Source organism: Rhipicephalus sanguineus, chromosome 2 (assembly GCF_013339695.2).
Source record: "Rhipicephalus sanguineus isolate Rsan-2018 chromosome 2, BIME_Rsan_1.4, whole genome shotgun sequence".
NCBI classification, from domain to species: Eukaryota; Metazoa; Arthropoda; class Arachnida; order Ixodida; family Ixodidae; genus Rhipicephalus; species Rhipicephalus sanguineus.
Window position 1 is genome coordinate 125,479,978 of NC_051177.1, and position 5,849 is coordinate 125,485,826.

Sequence of the window (5,849 nt, forward strand, 5' to 3'; positions counted from 1 at the left end):
ACATACATATATATACAAAGAGGTAAAACTTTTATTAATCATACGTCAGTAACGTGACATATTTCGGTGGCGTGTCCGATAAAGCTAAGGTACAATGATAACTATGATAACTGTCGTGAACAATAAATCAGTTGGCAGTCAGCGCTCGTGTCGTCCCTCTTTGCTTTCCGTTCCTCGCTTTTACGCCTTTCCTTCGGCACTACCGTGCTTGCGCTGCAAACCCTTTCATTGTGCACTTTAACCAACTGGCCCAAATAGCCGTACTTATTCAAGCTGTTTAAGCTGTCGGTAGCACGCGCTCATTCGTAAAGAACTATCATCGTCACGAACCGGCACGCGATCTCTTCATTCTCTTTACAGTGAAGCGGTTTAAGCTATCGGTAACTTGCGCTCTGTCGTGCAAAACTCCTCAAGTGGTACGCGCCACAGGATTGGGGCAAGCTCCACTACCGTGTACGCAGGTGCGACTGTCGAACGAAAACGAACACGCGAAAAAAGAGAGAGATAAAAAGAAAGAGATAGAAAATAGCGAGAAAGAAAGCGACAGAAAGAAAGAAGAATAGAAAAATAAAGAGAAATAAGATGAATAAAGACATGAAAAGATGAAGAGACAGAAAAACCTCGGCGGAGAGAGAAAGGGTAAGAGCCCCGCTACCGAGTACAGCAGGTGACAGCAGTTAACGAAAACTCTGCTCGGTGAAGTGGAGCACGTCAAAAACATGAGAGTGAGAGAGAGATATATAAAAATAGAGATAAAGTAAAGAGAACGAAGTCATAAAACATAGAAAGACAGAGAAAGACTTAGAACGAGATAGAAAGAAATAGACACAAATTAGAGATTTAAAAAACAGAGAGAAAGACAGAAAGAGAAAGAAAGAAAGAACGAGAAAGAAATAGATACATTCAGAAAGAAAGAAATAGAAAGAAACATATACAAAAAAAGACATGCAAGAAACAGAGAGAAAATAATAGAGGAAAAAAATAAAAAAACAGAGAGACAAGGAAGGCCGCCCTGTTCAGCTGTGCTCTTCCTTCAGGCTTGACACCACTAGTGCGAACGTGCCGTAATTTTTATATGAGTTTTCATTTTTTTTATTGGGGTTTCATAACATTCGAGTTAACGCTCAGCTTCCGGTTGTCCTGGGATGAATTCCAGTGTGCTCCTTGAAAAACATAATGGCGCCAGGGGGCCAGCGCCATAAAACGTTCTTTCCAACTCGAATCGATAAACTTTTGTTTTCAGACGTTTCTAGAGCGAGACAGAGTACCGACTACCTGTCAACGCTCGCTTCAGTACAGGCAAATCTCTTCTTTACGCTTTCTTGTTCCCTCGTCGTGCAACGAATAACATACCCGGATATTGATCGGGATAGCTATAGTGTAAGTCGAAGCAGCTTACAACACCTTGCAAAAACAGAAAGAGTAACATAACCCGCCAGTTGCCTTTTAGCAGTGCAGTGCAGAGCTTTGATAGCATATTGCCTGCGGGAAAGCATAACGAGTGAAGACAAAACTAGCTCACGAACTTTAATCCCTGTCCCATCTAGACAAGGCACGTGTGGTTCGCTCATTACTGCAGGAATTAAGGTGCTGTTGCTTAGGGTTCGTTAGGTAACTTGGCAGCTGCGGAGTGAAACGTTCGAACTTATTTTCGTACATGGTTGCACGTCGCCCTGCACCTCAAATATGCACCTGCACGTCGTATATGAGCCTCTTCCACATTCCATGCGCAATCAGTGACTTCGCACGCCATCATGAGACGCGAAGTATCGCTCTCTGTCTCTCTCTTTTTCCGGTCTCCGGGCGACACAACCGAATAAATATTGTTATGTTTTTCACAGTGCCTATTTCAGTCGCACATATACAGGCAGCGATACTTTGGGTCTCATGGCGTCCTCATGACAAACAATGCGCTCTTGAGGAAGAAGTACAGCCTAAAAGGGCACCAAAACTGTGTAAAGTTCAGAACACGAGTTCAGAAAGGCATACGAGAGAGTACAGGTGTGTTAAAATATGAAGTTTCGAGAGCACGTGCTACTTGCAAGTACTAAAAAAATTCCCGTGACTACCCCCGGAAAAGAGCTCACAGCGTTGCACGCTAACACTAATCAACAAGGCATTTACTTCCGAATAACTTGCGTCACAGTCTAACTGTCCTGCATTTAGTTTAACAGCCCCTCTCCATCTTCCACGTACACGTACATGCACACTTTCTGAATGTGTTTAGCCCACCAAACTGCTTGAGTGGTTCACGAAGTTGAATAAGCTAAGTTTGTTGCGTTGTCACAAGAGCTAATTAAGAATCTAACACGTGTGTGACCTTTGATGTCCGAAGTGTAACTTATTCCTTGCTTATTCATTGGAAAAAAAAGTATGCCTTGCCCTATCGAAACTCCATGCGCGTTTGCCAAACTTGCACCAAAAGTTATCTAGCCCTGGCACACACGACGGGACGTGTCTGCTAGCGCTATAGTACACTTATTGATGCATTTAACCAACTAGTCCAAAAAGCCACTTTGTCAAGCTTACAGCCCCGCCCCTCCCCGCCCCTGTCTAACAGCACTGTACACGCTGGCTATTTTTCCTTCGCACCGCAGTGTGTGAGCACAATTTATATGACGAAAACTCGGCCAATCAAAACGAAGAATATGGTTTGCAGCGTAAGAGAACGTCACTGTCGCCGTAAGTGGTTTCACAGCCAAAGGAATTGCAAAGTATGATGAAATAAAGATCTACGTTATGCCAGAACAGCGCGCACTGCGGAACAGTGAGATACACAGAACACAACGCTATCAACTGTTTTTCATCGACTGGTTTTCCAACTATCAACTATTAGCGTTGTGTTCTAGGTGTTTCATTGTCCCATATTTTGCGCTGTTCTGCCATAATATTCATGAGCCAACTGGCCAACCTAAGAACTCTTGTGAAGAAGTAGATATTTAAAAAGTGGCTCCGCCTGTCGAAACGTCCACCAGGCTGCCTGAGGCTGTAGTTACTGTTCAGACAACCTCGGTGAAACACTGTATTTCGATCCGTGGGCTCCGACTTGGACATTGCATTACTAGGACCGGTAGAGTCACAAGGGGTAGTGCATAATAGCCATGTAACAAGCCATGTTATTCGCACCAACTAGCCCCTATAACAGCTTTACTTGCATAATAGCATTTTCCATAGTAGCGAATTTCATCCAATGAGGACGACTGGGCAGTGGCGTGAAAGAAAGAAAGAAAGAAAAGAAAGAAAGAAAGAAAGAAAGAAAGAAAGAAAGAAAGAAAGAAAGAAAGAAAGAAAGAAGGAAAGAAAGGAAGAAAGAAAGAAAGAAAGAAAGAAAGAAAGAAAGAAAGAAAGAAAGAAAGAAAGAAAGAAAGAAAGAAAGAAAGAAAGAAAGAAAGAAAGAAAGAAAGAAAGAAAGAAAGAAAGAAAGAAAGAAAGAAAGAGCTAGACTCAACGCCAGAGAGCCTGAACATTTCTCGTTAGCCTTATCTTCTTTTTACAGAGCACGAGGTGTACGTCACACTGACAACTTGTCTATTAGCTCGTCGTGCATTTATTCAGTGAATTAAGACTAAGGTCACTTTCGGAAGAACGAAAAGCTGAAGCCGGTCGTCGATGCCCTCAGTTTTCTCGCTTTTTTAATTTTTTTCAACGTTTTCTCACTTTCGCTCTCTACTCTCCAATATCACTGCTACAGCCTTTTGCAATGATGCCTTCAACCGCGGAAAGCCCTATCGCAGCCTTATATATATGCCTCTCTAAGTACATCGAATGCAATGTTGGGATGACGAAGTGATTCTATTACAGTTTTCTCTCTCTCCTTTTGGACCTGTCGCTGTAGTCGTGAGACCGGCTCTGCACTCGTACGTTAACGCCAGGACAGACCGATCAGAAATCGGAGAAGAATAATCGTAGCATTATACGGTTCAGAGCTAAGCAGTTTCATTGCTTCATTCCCCTAAGATACCGGGGAACCATCACGACTCATACTGAAAATTGGCAGCGCAAACAAACGGGACACAGAAGAGGAACACAAACAGGCGCAGACTGAAACTTGGATTTATTCACAGAAGATAATATATACCAGAAAAAACATGAAGGGAAAGGGAAACACATGAGGGAAGGAACCACCATAATCAGGTGTCGTCCATAAACGAGATTTCACAATCTAAAAGCGATATAGAAGGTGAGCTGACACAACTATCGATATTCTTTTTAATGAAAAAGGCTTCCGCAATCTCCCTAGTTTTAGTGTCACGATGGGCATATAAAACAGACGTGCGCGAAAATTCAGGTACACAACCGCACTTTGTGCAATGGGCGGACAAATGTAAACCCGGGGCAGACTTAAGCGCATTGTGGTGTTCTCGCAAGCGCACATTCAGGCAGCGCCCTGTCTGCCCGATATACACCCTGTCACAAGACAACGGGATGCAATAAACCACTTTTGACCGAGAACACCACAATGCGCTTAAGTCTGCCCCGGGTTTACATTTGTCCGCCCATTGCACAAAGTGTGGTTGTGTACCTGAATTTTCGCGCACGTCTGTTTTATATGCCCATCGTGACACTAAAACTAGGGAGATTGCGGAAGCCTATTTCATTAAAAAGAATATCGATAGTTGTGTCAGCTCACCTTCTATATCGCTTTTAGAATGTGAAATCTCGTTTATGGACGACACCTGATTATGGTGGTTCCTTCCCTCATGTATTTCCCTTTCCCTTCATGTTTTTTATGGTATATATTATCTTCTGTGAATAAATCCAAGTTTCAGTCTGCGCCTGTTTGTGTTCCTCTTCTGTGTCCCGTTTGTTTGCGCTGCCAATTTTCAGTATGAACCTATACCAACTTGCCCGCCTTTCAACACTTCTGCAACCATCACGACATTTGTGCGCAACTTAATATCGCCGTGATCCTCTATAGCAGCGCTTCTCATAGGGGTGTCCGTGGCCCCCGGGGGGTCCTCGAAGCCATTTTGGATGTCCGCGAAACCCACGCCCGAAAAAAGAAAGAAAAAGCGCGTTTTGTTTGTTTTTTTGTTTTAGAGGCACGCATGTCTCGTCACAGCGGCCCCTTCTGATTTTTAGTATGCTTCACCGCATAAGACTTTTACATTGCAGTGGAACTGAACTTCGTTTCCCCTTCTCCATCAGATAGCTGCAAAGTTTTCGTTGCAGTTTCCTACGACATATGCATGCGAGTATGCATTTTCCAGGCTTGCATACTTGAAAAGCAAACACAGCTAAGAACAGGTTGAATGTAGCTGCGGACTGCACAACTTATTGACAAGCTGACGAGATTGAATTGACGTGGCACTTTTGTTTGACCATTCTTTGCAAAGTAGCAATAAAAGGCACGCAGCAAGTTGTGTGAATTTATAGCCCCCGTTGTGCATTCTCTCACTGCAAGGGTTCCCCCCATTACTTTTCCACCAGTCCTAAATGGATGCCCGACACACCCATGGCTGAGAGCCACTGCTCTTAATATACGTGGTGGTGTTCGCTTGCACTCACCTTAGCGTGCTCGACAGTGCATCCAGTAGTCGCGGCGACGCGTCCGAAGCGTCCCGCATCTTCAGTGTATGGGAATTACTGCATCCGTTGCTCGTGAACATTCACTGAACGCTTTCTCTTCACGAGTGCCGACGAATCACTCAGCGCCGCAACTCTCGTCGCCGGCACGACACTTGGTCTCCGACGTGTCCGCTCTAACGCAATCCCGGGTGTCCTTTCCGGTGACATCACCGCACCATGACTTCCAGAAACTTCTCAGCCGTGCGCCGGTGGTTCCGATTGGCTCTAGGCGTGCCTGGTTCTGCTGTTGACTTGGGCGTTACATGTCATCACGGCTAGTA

The 5,849-nt window shown here is 44.4% G+C and overlaps 1 protein-coding gene across 1 annotated transcript in view; it reads right to left on the reverse strand.

Moving 5' to 3' along the window:
• The window catches only part of LOC119383635 (uncharacterized), a 78,302-nt gene extending 72,689 nt beyond the window's left edge, over positions 1–5,613 (reverse strand). The window contains exon 1 of the mRNA XM_049412601.1: positions 5,509–5,613. The gene's annotated coding sequence lies outside the window, so the exon portion shown is untranslated. The remainder of the gene's footprint in view (positions 1–5,508) is intronic.
• Between the last annotated feature and the right edge of the window lie 236 nt (positions 5,614–5,849).